The sequence below is a fragment of the Schistocerca serialis genome, chromosome 4, assembly GCF_023864345.2.
Source record: "Schistocerca serialis cubense isolate TAMUIC-IGC-003099 chromosome 4, iqSchSeri2.2, whole genome shotgun sequence".
Classification (NCBI taxonomy): Eukaryota; Metazoa; Arthropoda; class Insecta; order Orthoptera; family Acrididae; genus Schistocerca; species Schistocerca serialis.
The window spans coordinates 128971675-128987356 of record NC_064641.1 but is presented as its reverse complement, the minus strand read 5'-3'; positions in this window follow the sequence as shown (position 1 = coordinate 128987356).

Below are 15682 nucleotides of genomic sequence, written 5' to 3'. Positions count from 1 at the left end.
AAGCTGACTCGACACTTAGCCCCCCGGAATAATTTGGGTATCAAATCTGCCTCTTTTCTACAACTATGGGAAGCTGTGTTATGGAAGAAAACGAGTGGAAATTTCTACACTGAACCTTATCATAATGCAAGCCTGCTTGAAGATACGCAAGTATGTACAGATAAACACATTGCTACTTCCAGTCATACAGGGAACTGTTCGAAAAGCAGTGTTTCGAAAGAACCATGCATATAAATGAAAACAGAGCTTAGACCTGAACGCCAGATAAAGGTGGATGGCCGGCCAGAGTGGCCGAGCGGTTCTAGGCGCTACAGCCTGGAACCGCGCTATCGCTACGGTCGCAGGTTCGAATCCTGTCTCGGGCATGGATGTGTGTGATGGCCTTACGTTAGTTATGTTTAAGTAGTTCTAAGTTCTAGGGTATTGATGACCTCAGAAGTTAAGTACCATAGTGCTCAGAGCCAAAGGTGGATGTTTCAATTTAATTTACAAACGGCGAAAAAAAAAAAGAAAAGAAAAAGCACGTCCTATGTAGGGACGTAAAACAAAGAGGTTATTTAATTAGAATACGCTACAGAAATGAACAAAGTAAATCTTAGGCAACGACTTCTTAGCCAAGGAAGGATTTAATACTCATCTTCCGTTATATTCACGACTTGCCGGACTTGTGAAGGTGTTCTTACTTCATGAAAGGACATAGGCCCTATAAAAGCATTTATATTGGTTACAAGTGCAAAGGATAATAATTCGGTATATTAATACACAATGATAGTGGTAAGTTAGTATGTATAAATTAATCTGGAATTCATTATTATAAGTCAATTTCATTCCCTTCATAAAACATTAGTATTCAAACCACGTCTTTGGAGGGGGTTCTACGTATGAAACTGGATCAAAGAAGCTGGGATTAATAATTACGAAGAATGGTAGTTTAATTACGATTAAAAACATGTCATTGTCATGGAGATTTATAAGGAAGGAAAATGAAGCTTCTAAGGCGTGCGCACAATTCACAAAAGACATTAATTTAGTCTTAATAACAACTCATTGCATTCAGATAACTAAAGGGTCCCTTAACACAAACAGTGCAGCAGAACAAAAATGACGGACACAGAGAAATTGTCATAAACATGGCTAGCGTCGTTTTTGAGACAGTCGTGAAATGGATGGAATAAGACAAAGAAAATATGAATTCAAGAATGAATTTTCACTCTGCAGCAGAGTGTAGACTGATCTGAAACGTCCTGGTGACTGAAACAGTGTGCGGAACCGTGACTCGAACCTGGGACCTTTCCCATCTGCAGGTAAGTGCTCTACCGACTGAGCTATCTTATCAAAATCTTCTTCATCGGTGTCGGCTTCTTCTGCCGTTCTAGACTTTTCATTATTACTCAATATACCTTGTTGAAAAGTACATCCATCATCCGCACGAAATGGTTTCGACCAGCGTCGACTGGAGTCTTGGTAGACTTGATTTGACGTTGAAATTAGATGATTCTAAAGTGTGTTAAATTTAGTAAAGAAAAAAAGGATTCTTTACGCATTTTGGCAGTCATTCTGCACATAATTTCGCGTAGTAAAAGGTGTATTTCTGTATTTCTCTATGGCAAGGGGCCACACGACATGGCCTGTTCACCAGAAATATGTGCATAATTGAGATAAACAGCACAATTCGCGTTGCATGAGCAAAACAAAAAGATCGGAAATGACAAAATGAAATCACTAAAGACGCTAATGTTACACTTCATCGACGCAGAATGAATTAGTCTCGCCATAATACCATGTGGCAGACTCACAGAAAATGTACCGAGTTCTAAAATTCTCCATAAGAACGATCTCCATAAACCTCAAAAAAAAATTAGCTTATTAATTTAGAACGAAGCGACGCATGGGGTACTAAATGCAACGAACCAAAGATCCACGTGGTTGCATTTAGTTATGGACCAAGCCCTTCTTACTAACTGCATTCTGCCGACCGGAGTGGCCTAGCGGTTCTAGGCGCTACAGTCTGGAACCACGCGACCGCTACGGTCGCAGGTTCGAATCCTGCCTCGGGCATGGATGTGTGTGATGTCCTTAGGTTTAAGTAGTTCTAAGTTCTAGGGGACTGATGACCTCAGACGTTAAGTCCCATAGTGTTCAGAGCCATGTGAACCATGTAACAGCACTCTACACATAAAAATTAAATAAAATCTATCAAAAATATAATAACGAAATAATGTCTATCGAATTACACCCCTGAAAGAAACAAATTACGCCCTACTACATGTTTAGTAACTCAAACCTCCACCTAACTCCAATCATGTAACAGTAACCGCTAAAGAGCAGTATCTTACACATCCGAAGCAAGAGTTTTTGTCTGATGGCGATTTTCACCTTCGCTTGGAGGGGAGAACGGACGCGTCACCTAGTACCAACACCGGCTTAGATGTGCTTTGACAGAAACGATACACCTTTGGAATGACCTGAGTTCACTGCTATACTCAGTTACGTGAGTAATGTTGGGTTCAAGGCTCAGACATTCAGTGGTCAACTCTCTGCTTCCTCACAGAACATTCAAAATAGAATCATTCACTCATCCAATAATTCAGAATGGTGCACAGAATAAAATACAGATCAGATGGGTACAAATAAGTAATAAATAAAACCGTTGTCCAGCCCGTTCTTCCTCCAGAAGCTCGTTACCAGGGCAAAAGAATAACGTCCACTGCCATATCCGTGTTGTGAACACGTTCATCAGTTCTGTATTGACAGCTCTTACCAACCGGAACACTGTTAGTACACATACATCGCTCGTCTTAATATAAAGAAGCCAACATTTCTTAGAGTCCACTGCTAAAACGAACTCTTTCATAGTAGTTAATCAACTGTGTGTCCATATACATTCGAAAAGTGTTATAATCGTAAATAGCACTGACTACACACTATTCCTAAAATCTATGTCCATATAAGTTCTCTGTAAACCACAGTAAACTTAGTGATGGCGTGTACATGGTATACTTTTATCACGTGAGGTAATTACCTACAGGCCTCTGTGATGACTCTAACTTCTGTAAAGGCACAGAGGTTATATTATGAACGACACACTGACACAAATAACGCTCTACAAAGTAGATCGGCCCGAAGTGGGAACTTAGTCAGAGCCAATTAAAAGAATCACGTGTTGTTATCTAAGAGTGCTGGCGTCAAACGTGTTTGATGTTAATATTTGCATGGGCAGAAGCAATGAGTTGCTATTAACGTCATTACATTTAACAACACTGTGACAATGCCGACAGAGAAGACGACGCAATATGACTGTGAAATGTTGAAGCTCAGGAAGTCGTCTATGTGCAAACGAATGGAAAGAGGAACACGTTGTCGAGGGTAGGGGGATTTAAATATCTGGCAAAAAGAAATACATACAACGTGCCCACAATAAATATCCCACTTATAACATGCACATATGTATTTTTGATTAACAATATTTCTGTTATTGGAAGAATGTAAGAAGGCAGCGCGGGTTTAGCCAAGCGGTCTAGGGCGCTGCAGTCATGGACTGTGCGGCTGGTCCCGGCAGAGGTTCGAGTCCTCCCTCGGGCATGGGTGTGTGTGTTTGTCCTTAGGACAGGGGCGGCAGGAATCCTGCACGTGTGCGGTGCACTTGCACGCGTGCAGTTAACAGGTGTTCTGTGTGCACACAGGGGCAAGCTGGCCACCCGCTTATCTTCCCTCCCCACCATACGTTCCGTCCACTCCTTCCTCTGCAATGCGTTTTGTTTCCTAGCTTGCTTTGTTGAATGAAGGAATAAGGTTAGTAGGAGTGCTTGAAAGATATCGTGGTTTGAAAAAGTACCTATTAACTACGATACGTTTTATTTAATTATCATAGGTGGAGTGGAACAAAACATCTACATACAGACAAACGCAAACAGTTACTTAAATTTTCATCACTGATGCCGAGACTTACTAATTCAGCAAATAGTTTTCCAGACTTCGCTATATTAAGCACAATCTTATAACTTGCACCTACTGCTGGGCTATTATTGTTGTCGTCCTGAAAAAAATTGAAAACAGTGCTCCGTAAAATGTTAAATCAGTTAGATGAGAGACATGACGAAAGAAAGTTGCAGATCTCTCGTGACCACAGCAACTACGACAGATTCATTTAGTATCGTCAGATCGCTCTTCTTAAGCTCAGTCAATTTCCCTATCCGCTCAGAATCCGACTATAAACTGTACTCGTCCTTGTGAAATTTGTTATAATGGCCTTCAATACTAAACTTCCACTGAGCAGCGATAATACTGTCACATATTAAACATTTCGAATTTTCACGTTTTTGCACAAAGAAACAATTATTCTCCCATTACTTTTTAAAAGATGGTAAATCACCACTTCTCCGTTCCCTTGTTTCACTCTGCATTTTCCGGTTCTTGAAATACACCGTTCACTACGTAGTGGTCGCTTCGTATCAACGTCCGCAGCTTAAAGCCTGGCACTACACTGCCGCAACCTGCCGGCTGTCGCCACTGCCCCGGTGGACGATTGCACGAGTCGTGTGAAGTTAGCACCCGTTTTTCAAGAAATATACATTTTTTTGACCTTTATAGATGTAGCATAGTTCTAGAGTTCTTTGTACAAAATTTCAATAGTTCTGCAGAATTTAGCGACGAAAACAACAATACTCCAAAAAATTTTCGTATCGAAAACATTCTTTGGCAATTTCCGCAAAATGTAAATAAGTACAAGAGTTCTGAGCACAGTTCTGAACAGAGCTCCAAGAGTTCTTTCGAAAATCCAAGTAACATTTTTTACTGCAGCTAATATTTTACGAGATAATTGCATTTTAATGAGAAAATCTTTTCATTTACTGTGAAGTTGGCACCATTTTTTTCAAAAATATATTTTTTTCAGACTTCTTGATAGATATGGCATAGTTCTAGAGTTCTTTGTACAAAATTTCAATAGTTCTGCAGAATTTAGCGAAAAAAACAACAATACTCGAAAAAATTTTCGTATCGAATACATTCTTTGTCAATTTTCGCAAAAAGTAAATTCATACAACAGTTCTGAAGAGAACACCAAGAGCTCTATCGAAAATCCTAATAATATCTTTTTGTGGCGATGATAGTTTATACGGTGACTGCTTTGATGTTAGACCCACTTTCTCCACAGAAAAAGTAAATTCGTTTAACAGTTTTGATGAATAGTTCTGGTTAACACCTCAAGACTTCTATCGATAATCATAATAACATTTTTTGTGGTTATAATAGTTTGTATGGTAATTGATTAATTGTGGGGCACACTTACTCAAAAAAAAAATTATGTCTGTTCGTATGTTCTGAGGCCAGCTCTGGATAGTATTGTAAGAGTTCTATCGAAAATACTAGTAACATATTCTGTGCAGGTAATTGTTTACGTAGTAACTGCCTTTATTAAGGAATGCTTATGAGCATTTCCCGTGAAGTTTGAACCCCTTTTACGATAAATATAAATTTTTTTCATAGTTCTTGATATATATGCAATAGTTCTAGATTTGCCTGCTCAAAACACGAATAGTTCTGCAGAATTTCGTGAAGAAAACAATAACTCGGCAAAATTTTGGTATGGTAAAAAATTATTTGTCAGTTTGGAAAAAATAAATTTGTATAACAGTTATGTTGGCAGTTCTGGATAGCACCGGAAGAGTTGCATTGAAAATGATAAGAACCTTTTTGTGGCTATAATAGTTTATACAATAATTGTTTTAATCTGATACTCACATTTTCTAATATAGCAAAATTCGTAGAATAGTTCTGATGACAATTCTGAATATCACCACCAGAGTTCTACCAAAAACTATAATAACATTATTTGTGACGATGACATTATATGAGATAATTAATGTGGGACTCACTTTTGTCATGTAAAAGTAATAAATTCGTACAAAAGATCTGACGGCATTTCTTAACACGACCCTAATAGTTCTACCGACAACTGTAATAACATTTTTTGTGGGGATAACAGTTAATGAGATAATAGCATTTTCGAGACACCCACTTGGTCTACACTATAATAAATTGGCACAACCCTTTTGCTGACAGTTCTGGATAGCACCGAAAGAGTTGTTTTAAAAACCCTCATAACATTTTCATGGTGCCAGTAGATTATGAAATAGATTGTGTGTTCACTATGCAGTGGGTGTGCGCCGATGTGAAACTTACTGGCAGATAAAAACTGTGTGCCGGACCGGGTCTCTAACCCCAGGCTATGACGAAGGAATATCGTCACAATATCCTTTCGTCCAGGAGTGCTTCTTCTGCAATTTTCGTAGGACAACTTCTACGAAATTGGGAACGCAGGAGATGAAGTACTGCTGGAAGTGCAGCTATGAGGACGATCGTAAATTCTCACTTTTATTTTGGAAAACCGAAAATCGTAAACCCGGATGTATATTCTACTAAATACAAAAAGTCTAAGTGTTCAGCACTATAGAAATGCCAGTACACCTTCTTAAGGCTGACTGTAATAACTGTAGGTGGAAGCGTGGGATGTGCACGCTTAGATGATTCAAGGAGAGAAGGCTCGTCAGTGCAAAACAAACAGATGGCTGAGAGAACAGATACATTCACACGCGCCACTAACCAGATGGTGTCACACCTGTCGAGAATCGCACCAGAGGTACAATGAGCTGTGGTGGAGTGCTATTGGCGTGGTTACTATGCAACTTACTTGATGGGCATCAATACACCGTTATATTAATGTACAATACTTGAGAAACAATGTCATTCACACACTCCGAGTTCCTTATCACTCAGTACTAGACTAAATTACCGGCCTAGTGATAAGCAGCCTATGTACCTTACCGACTACACATCTTCGTGTTGTAAGAAAAAAAGAGAAAAATACCAAGGGACACAAAATATGAATCCGGATAAACCGGAAATCCGGATTACTGAGGACCAAATAAACGAGGTTCTTGTTTACAAATTTCGAACTTCTTATTAACTTTAATACTGTATCCCCTCAACATAATAACACCTCTATCAGTCATGTATTGACTTAGGATTTAAACATACTACTTAGTTCGTTTGTACAATATATTCAATAAATATACTTACATTTATATACATTGTAAAGACTTTTAACTCTCGCTGTAGTGTAACTCATCAAACTTCCACACTTCCTTTCTAACTAGAACAAATGTTTGCAACAATATTAACGACAGCAATTTCAAATTTATTCGTTACACACAGCACATGTTTTTATGTATCCTAGCGTCTGGTGATGTTGCCACATAACTTTCATCCATGATGGTCCTGGGCATATTTTTAGTTGTTAGTGGGTCCTGGATGTCATGAGAGCTCAAAACAATTACGTAATAAAATTCATCTGGTTCTTCCTGGTTCTAAAAATATACACTTCATGTATGCCTTTCATTGTTGTATGTTGTATGATTCAGTATCGATGCTAATGCTCTCTTGATGAGACATGAGCCGATTGCTCGTTTTTATCCACTGTGCCCTTTCGTATTTCATTTCTGCGATTAATTTATTTGTTTATCAACGTAGTAAGTAGTACAAAGCTAATACAGAATGTAAACTGCACTTAAATTCTGTTTAATCGTCAGTGTCCGCTGTCTGAACGTCAAATATCAGATTAATACACTGCGCCTCGTTACGTTATTTTACAGGAATTTTATTATTTTAAGTGGGAAGTACTAGATAATGTTGAAGAAATCCAAAGCATATTGTTCGAAGAGCATAATATTATTCGAAATTTACCTGTACCAATAGGTGCAGCCAAAGCAGCATTTGTGGTGCTGTAATTACCTCATAGATAACGATATTTGCCTATTGTAGTTTTGTATTCCAATCAGAATTTTGAGAGCATCAAAGCCTCATTTCAGCGTGAGAGAGGGGTAAAATCAATAGATGATATTGAATTGAAAGCCTTCATCAGTCTCTTGTTTTTAATTGTTGTTAACAAAAGTAACAGACATAGCCTGGAAGATCTGTGTGGAACTGATGGTGATGGCATTGAAAAATTTCACCTCGCAAATGAACATAAAACGTTTCAAATTTATTCTGGAGAGCCTTAGATTTTACAGTCGCGCTGTTCGTGATGAAAGGAGACAATTAGACAAGCTAACAGCTATTCGGGAAATATTTACTGTGTTTGTACGCAGCTACCACAAATCTTACACCCTTGGAGAAAATGTTACAGTAGACAAGAAGCTGGAAGGATTCTGTGGAAGGTACAGTTTTCGCCAATATGTATCAATCAAAACAAACGAGTATGGATTCTTAAGTGTGGATTCTTAAGTATTTTACCTGTACAATTTGGAAATATACGCTGTGTTGCAACCAGAAGGATTTACCAACTGAGCAATAAACATTTTGATGTTGTTCTGTGACTGTGTAAACCTATATATCAGTCAGGTCAAAATGTGAAAGCGGACAACTGGTTTACTAGTACTGGAATGATAATAGAGCTATGAAGTGAGAATTTTTCTTTTGTTGGCATGATGAAGAAAAACTAGCGTGGAGATTTCTCTAGAGTTTGCTCTCAGTAAAAGAAGGGATGCCCACATTTCCTTTTTTGGCTTCCACAAGACTGAACTCTAGTTTCCTCTGTACCTAAAGAGGGGAAGTGAGTGATCCAGGCATCACGTTTGCATGAAGATAATTCAATAGATGCTGACATTGTAGACAAACGGAAGCCATCCACCTTAAATTTTACAATAGCGTTAAGTGGGGTATTTTCACAGCGGATAAGCCGAATGCTTTGTACAACGCTGCAAGAAATGTGCGCAGCTGGTCAATGGTTATATTTTTGTAATGATCAGTACAGTTAGAATCTATGCACAAGCGATTTATTGTGGCAACAGTAAGAATTGTATCAGAAGGAAAGTGTTCCTGAATCAGATATGTTATACAATGTTGTTTTCTTCGTTAAATTCTGCAGAACTATTGAAATTTTGTACAGAGAACTCTATAACTATGACTTATCTATCAAGAACTCTGAAAAAAATATATTTTTCTGAAAAAAAAGGGCGCCAGCTTCACAGTAGGAGCTCTTATGGGGTTCTTAATTAAGTTGCAATTACCTCTTAAACTATTACCTGCACTAAAAAATTCTACTAGGAATTTCGATAGAACTCTTCACGTGGTATCCAGAATTGTCATCAGAACTGTTGTACGAATATATTTATATTTTCTGTAGAGAAAGTGTGTCCCACATTAAATAAATTTATCACAAACTATTATTGCCATAGAAAAATCTTATTAGGATTTTCGATAGAGCTCTTGGGGTTCTGTTCAGAACTGTCCTCAGAACTGTTGTAAAAGTTTAATTTTTGCGAAAATTGACAAAAAATGTTTTCGATACGAAAATTTTTTCGAGTATTGTTGTTTTCGTCGCTAAATTCTGCAGAACTATTGAAATTTTGTACAAAGAACTCTAGAGCTATGGCATATCTATCAAGAACTCTGAAAATAATATACATTTCTGAAAAAAAGGGTGCCAACTTCACAGTAAGTGAAAAGATTTTCTCCTTAAATTGCAATTATCTCGTAAACTATTAGCTGCACAAAAAAATGTTTCTGGGATTTTCGAAAGAACTCTTGGAGCTCTGTTCAGAACTGTGCTCAGAACTCTTGTACTTATTTACATTTTGCGGAAATTGCCAAAGAATGTTTTCGATACGAAAATTTTTTCGAGTATTGTTGTTTTCTTCGTTACATTTTGCAGAACTACTGAAATTTTGTGCAAAGAACTCTAGAACTATGGCACATCTAACAAGAACTGTGAAAAAAATGTATATTTCTCGAAAAAGGGGTGCTAACTTCACACGACTCTTTCATTCCCAGCAATGCCGACATGCCCCGGAACCCAGCAGAAAGCCACAACCTTCCCCAGTCGCTGTAGTCGGAGGAGGGCATCTTGGATGGTCTGGACTATTTTATCTGCCGGATACAAACGGTGCAATGAGTGAAGGGCACTGAGTGAATCGGAACAAACAAGAAATTTAGGAGAGGAAGAAAGTCTCATCTGCTCCAGTGCCCGCAAGATCGCAGACAATTCTGCATCAAAGACAGTAAAAGTCTGAGGCAGTCGGACCTTGAGGACACGATCCGGAGGAACAACTGAGCAACCCACTGAATCCCCTTGTTTCGACCCATCCGTAAAAACAGCTACATAGTCGTGGTGCTCAGATAAAATGGCAGAAAATGCTGCATTAAAAACGGTGGCAGGAGTGCAATCTCTCTTGTACTGCAATAAATCTAAAATCACACCGGGCCTCTTCAGTAACCAGGGTCGCAGGCGGTTAAAACCGAGGATTTGGGGTTGTACAGACTCCACACCGAGGGACTCAAGCACTCGTTGCACACGGATCCCAAACGGCAACGCAGCCCGGGGGCGGCGGGAAAAAACGCGGTCCAAAGATGGATGGGCAACAAGACAGTGAGCAGGCGAGCTGGGAGCTGCAAGAAACTTTCAAGCCTGGCGCACCAGGAGGAGCTGCCGCCGGATGGCAAGTGGCGGTTCGCCAGCCTCAGCACAGAGGCTGGGTACGGGACTGGTCCGATAAGCACCCGTGGCCAGTCGAATCCCAGCATGGTGAACAGCGTCAAGGATCCGCAAATAAGACGGCCTCGATGACCCATATACTGTGCACCCATAGTCCAGCCGTGAACGCACAAAAGCGCGATAAAACTGAAGGAGACGCGCCCTGTCCGCTCCCAAAGACCTGTGGCTGAGGCACTTGAGGATGTTCAGTGCCTTCAGCGTTCTGGCTTTCGATAAACTTAACGTGAAAATTGAGGACCACCAAAAGGCGAAGTTAAGGAATTCTGCTAGCCTGAATGTAAAATCACAAGTGACGGATGAAGCAAAGAGGACGTAGAAAGCAGACTACTATTGGCAAAAAGAGCATTCCTGGCCAAAAGAAGTCTACTAGTATCAAAGATAGGTCTTAATTTGAGACATTTCTGAGGCTGTACGTTTGGAGAACATCAGTGTATGGTAATGTGGCATGGAACGTGGGAAAACTGGAAAAGAAGACAATCGAAGCATTTGAGGTGTGGTGCTAGAGAAGTATGTTGAAAATTAGATGGACTGAGGAGGTAAGGAATGTGGAGGTTCTCTGCAGAATGGGCGACGAAAGGAATATATGGAAAACACTGACAAAAGAAGGGAAAGGATGACAGGACATGTGTTAAAACATCATGGAATAGCTTCCATAGTACTGAGAGGGAGGTGTGGAGAGTAAAAACTGTAGGGGAAGACAGAGATTGAAATATATGACTCAAGAAACCCTGTTTGACACTCTCGTCACTATCGTGAATACGTCCTCCTGTTCACGTGCGAGGCCACGGAAGTTCATAAGGGATAGAACTCAAAACATTGCTAACGAGGCCAAAACGTCAGATGAAAACGTAATTTAGGAAATACCATAAAGGAAAGTCATAGGACCGTTATCGTCCACCGTATATTTAGATGGTATGGTAACGACGTCACAATTTGTACGAAACTGTTGACGAATACTGTTGTACTTACGGACCTTACAACGTCGGAAAACACATCGTAGCAAAATGCAAGAACAAATCCAGAAGACCGGCACTTGGTATGGTGACTGCCAGTCGATTGACGTATATAAATGTAACATATTGAGTAGTAATTGGCGGGAAGGCCAGTCACTGATCATTTACGCGACTGGTGAGAAGCAATGACAACTGAAAAAAAATTATTTGCGCTTGGGCCTGCATCGTGGTAGGTGTCTTGCATTGACATAATAAAAAAAACGGTAATGTACCAGAATGCTGCTATAATTGTGAATTGCTAGACGTTTTGCAGTAACAGTAGGTCTGTTTCGGCATTATCGCCATCTTCAGGCTATCTGCAACCAAATTCGCTTTGTTAAAACTTTTAATATTATGGCCAGTAAGAATTTTGTTTTACTGTGTGCTAGTATTTACTTACATATTGCATCGTGGCCCTGTCGGTGTCCTATAATCCTTTTGCTGCATATGGTGTTTCACTCTGCACCAAAATTTTTAAATATTTATCTTCATTACCTCTATTAATTGCTGTTTTTCGCAAATGTAAACTTGGTTTTTTTTCGCTTGTACGAGTATATACTGTTGTGGTTTTAACAGCTAGGATCGACAGCTAATCCAGCGATGCTGCATGGTTACAGATTGGTTATTCATTTGCGTATGTATCTTAATTATCTATGGCGTGGTATTATAATCTTTGTTAGGTTTTGAAGTGTGTATATATCGATGTTTTTATTTAATCACGACCAACCCGAATAGAGCTGTATGATTTCGATAAAGTTATCTAGAAAATGTTTGTTTTAGGTCCGTTTGTTCGATTAATACTTCATCATGGTCTGTCTGCGAGTGTATGTAGATTTCGTTTTCTTCCAAAATGTTCATTTTAAATTCCTCTGATGTTACATGTAAGATTTTTATTGCGCTTATTATGTGATATTCATGATTTTCTGTTCTTAAATGGTTGGAGAAGGTGGATTGGTTTGTGTCGCTAATTCTTGTTTGTTATCTGAACCTAATTTCAAAGTTTCTGCCTGTAGAATTTATCATAGCTTTCATAATTTATTTTATATATGCCTGTGATTTTATATATGCCGGGTTTTGTGTGTATTGGTGGTTTCGCTTTATCGTTGTGAGGTTGTGTTTGGTTCTGTACGCGAATTTAACTGCTGTCTTCGTTAAAAATGTGTTCAGTTCGTTGGATATCTGTCCTGTGTAAGTTTGCGGTATGTATTTGCACTTTAGTTTATGGGTAATTCCTTCGTTAATTTTATGTCGCTATGGATCTTAATGAATTTAGGTTTACGGCAATGTCGTATAGTTTTCTCACTATGCTTGGATCGAAGTTATTTTATTGAGCTACGTAAGTGAGGACTGCGAATTCTTTTGACTGTATATTCTAAAGATAGATTTATTAGTCTGTTAATCAGTCTGTTAAAATATGTGTATTTGTATTTGCAGGTGCAAGAGCTCGCGTTAATAATGTTGTCGGACGTTGTGTGTTTTCGGTATATTTCAGATTTGTCTTCATTGTCACTATTTTTGATAGTCAGGTGCAAAAAATTTATAGTTTTATTGGTTTCATGTTCATTGTGAATTTCTTTTTCACTTGTTGTTCATTCAGCGTTTTACATAACTGCTGTACGTCAGTGCTGGATCCTTTCATACATAATTACGATATAGAGACGAATGAAGGAACAATTGTAACCATACAGCATCGCTGGATCAGCTGTCAATCGTAGCTGTCAAAATCAAAACAGTATATAGAAGCGATAAAAGGCATAGCTTACATTTGCTAAGAACACCAATTAATAGAGATAATTAAGTTAAATATTTAAAAATTTTGGTGCAGATGGAAACGTCCTATGCAGCAAACAGATTACAAGACAGCGACAGCACCACGATGCAATATAGAAGTAAGTACTAGCGCACAGTAAAACAAAATTTGTTATTAGTTATAATATTACAACTTAACAAAGCGTATTTGGTTGCGTATAGCATAAAAGATGGCGATAATATAGGCCTATTGCTAACGTAAAAGGTCTAGCAATTAGCAATTACGGCAGCATTCTCTTACATTACCGGCTTTTAACTGAAAAAAAATCTAGAAGTATGTGTATGCACAAAATAGAGCGATCATACGAAACTAGTCGTACGAGAAGCAGATGAGAGCCTGAGATCTATTCTAGGAATCCTAAGTACAATTAACGATCGTTAGAGGTACAGCTCAGCTGTAGCTCAATAGGCTGTCGTTCTACAGACTCTGAGTATTACTCGTCAGATTAGAACCATTACCAGATAGGATTAACAGAGCAAATAGACACGACCAAAGAAAGAAAAGGACGTTTCGCAATGGGTTTTTAAACCAACCGCGAAAAAAAAATATGGCTCTGAGCACTATGGGACTTAACTTCTGAGGTCATCAGTCCCCTAGAACTAAGAACTACTTAAACCTAACTAACCTAAGGACAACACACACATCCATGCCCGAGGCAGGATTCGAACCTGCGACCGTAGCGGTCTCGCGGTTCCAGACTGTAGCGCCTAGAACCGCTCGGCCACTATGGCCGGCCAACCGCGAAAACCTCAGGAAGATGTTCATTAGAGTACAGTGTTCGATACTATAAAAAAAGTATTGCACATCACGTAGAAGTTTATATTCCAGGAACTTTCGTTCCAGGAAGGTTGAGGTGACGTATGAATACCTCGTACAAACAACGTGCGCAATAACCATGGCCGATTATTAACGATTCGATGTCACACAGAGGCAGTCGTTTCCCCTTCGTTTCATTCGTAAATCAAAAAGGCATGGCAGAAACGACAACGGCAACCGAAGTACGCCCCATGCAGGAAAGTGGCGTACGGTGTAAAATGTCCATGCAGCGCAATATACACCGGAAACCGGACAGAGGACGTGAGAGACACTTACCTCGTCTGTTGTCCCGCCACTTGTTGCAAATAAGATCACCAGATTAAAAATTTGTCACCTCCCAGGAAGACATCGTAACGTGTGAGACCGCCTAAGCCATGATAACGGATTCATTGCAGCGAAGAAGACAGTCCACGTTTTTCTTCAGGTGTGCCATATCTAGCTCACGCCTGTTACTGATGATTGCATGCCACAGAGCTACACCGAGCGAGGTGGCTCACTGGTTAGCACACTGGACTCGCATTCGAGAGGACGACGGTTCAATCCCGTCTCCAACCATCCCGATTTAGGTTTTCCGTGATTTCCCTACATCGTTTCAGGCAAATGCCGGGATGGTTCCTTTGAAAGGGCACGGCCGATTTCCTTCCCAATCCTTCCCTAACCCGAGCTTGCGCTCCGTCTCTAATGACCTCGTTGTCGACGGGACGTTAAACACTAACCACCCCCAGAGCTACAAAATTGCTGGAATGTGAACCATGGCGCTCCCGCTGTTTCAGATTGTTCAATACACTGATCAACCAGAACATTATGACCACCAAGCCACTATCGATAGAGACCCGGCCAAGTGATAGCAGCGTCACCTAAGGTGGAATGACAGCTAGTCAGACACACGCGCGGTGCATGTAGCATCAGTGAGCGGGCTGTCCGTGTGTAGAATGGGGAAGGCGCTCGATCTATCTTACAAGGGAACCTCCCCATCGCACCCCCGTCAGATTTAATTATAAGTTGGCACAGTGGATAGGCCTTGAAAAACTGAACACAGATCAATCAAGAAAACAGGAAGAAGTTGAACTATGAAAAAAATAAGCAATATATACAAACTGAGTTGCCCATGTGCAAGATAGGCAACATCAAGGAAGCTGTCAGTCAAGGAGGACTGTGGTCCCGTGGCTAGCGTGAGCAGCTGCAGAACTGGAGGTCCTTGGTTCAAGTCTTTCCTCGAGTGAAAATTTTACTTCCTTTATTTTCGCAAAGTTATTATCTGTCCGTTCGTTCATAGACGTCTCTGTTCACTGTAATAAGTTTAGCGTCTGTGTTTTACGACCGCACCACAAAACCGTGCGATTAGTAGATGAAAGGACGTGCCTCTGCAATGGGAACCGAAAACATTTGATCGCAAGCTCATAGGTCAACCGATTCCTCTCTCTTCCGTGCGCCGTAGTCGACTGACGTCGTGTGTTTCGATGTTTGTTTAGGTGTAGCGTCCCCATACTACAGCGCAGTTACCTCGCATCG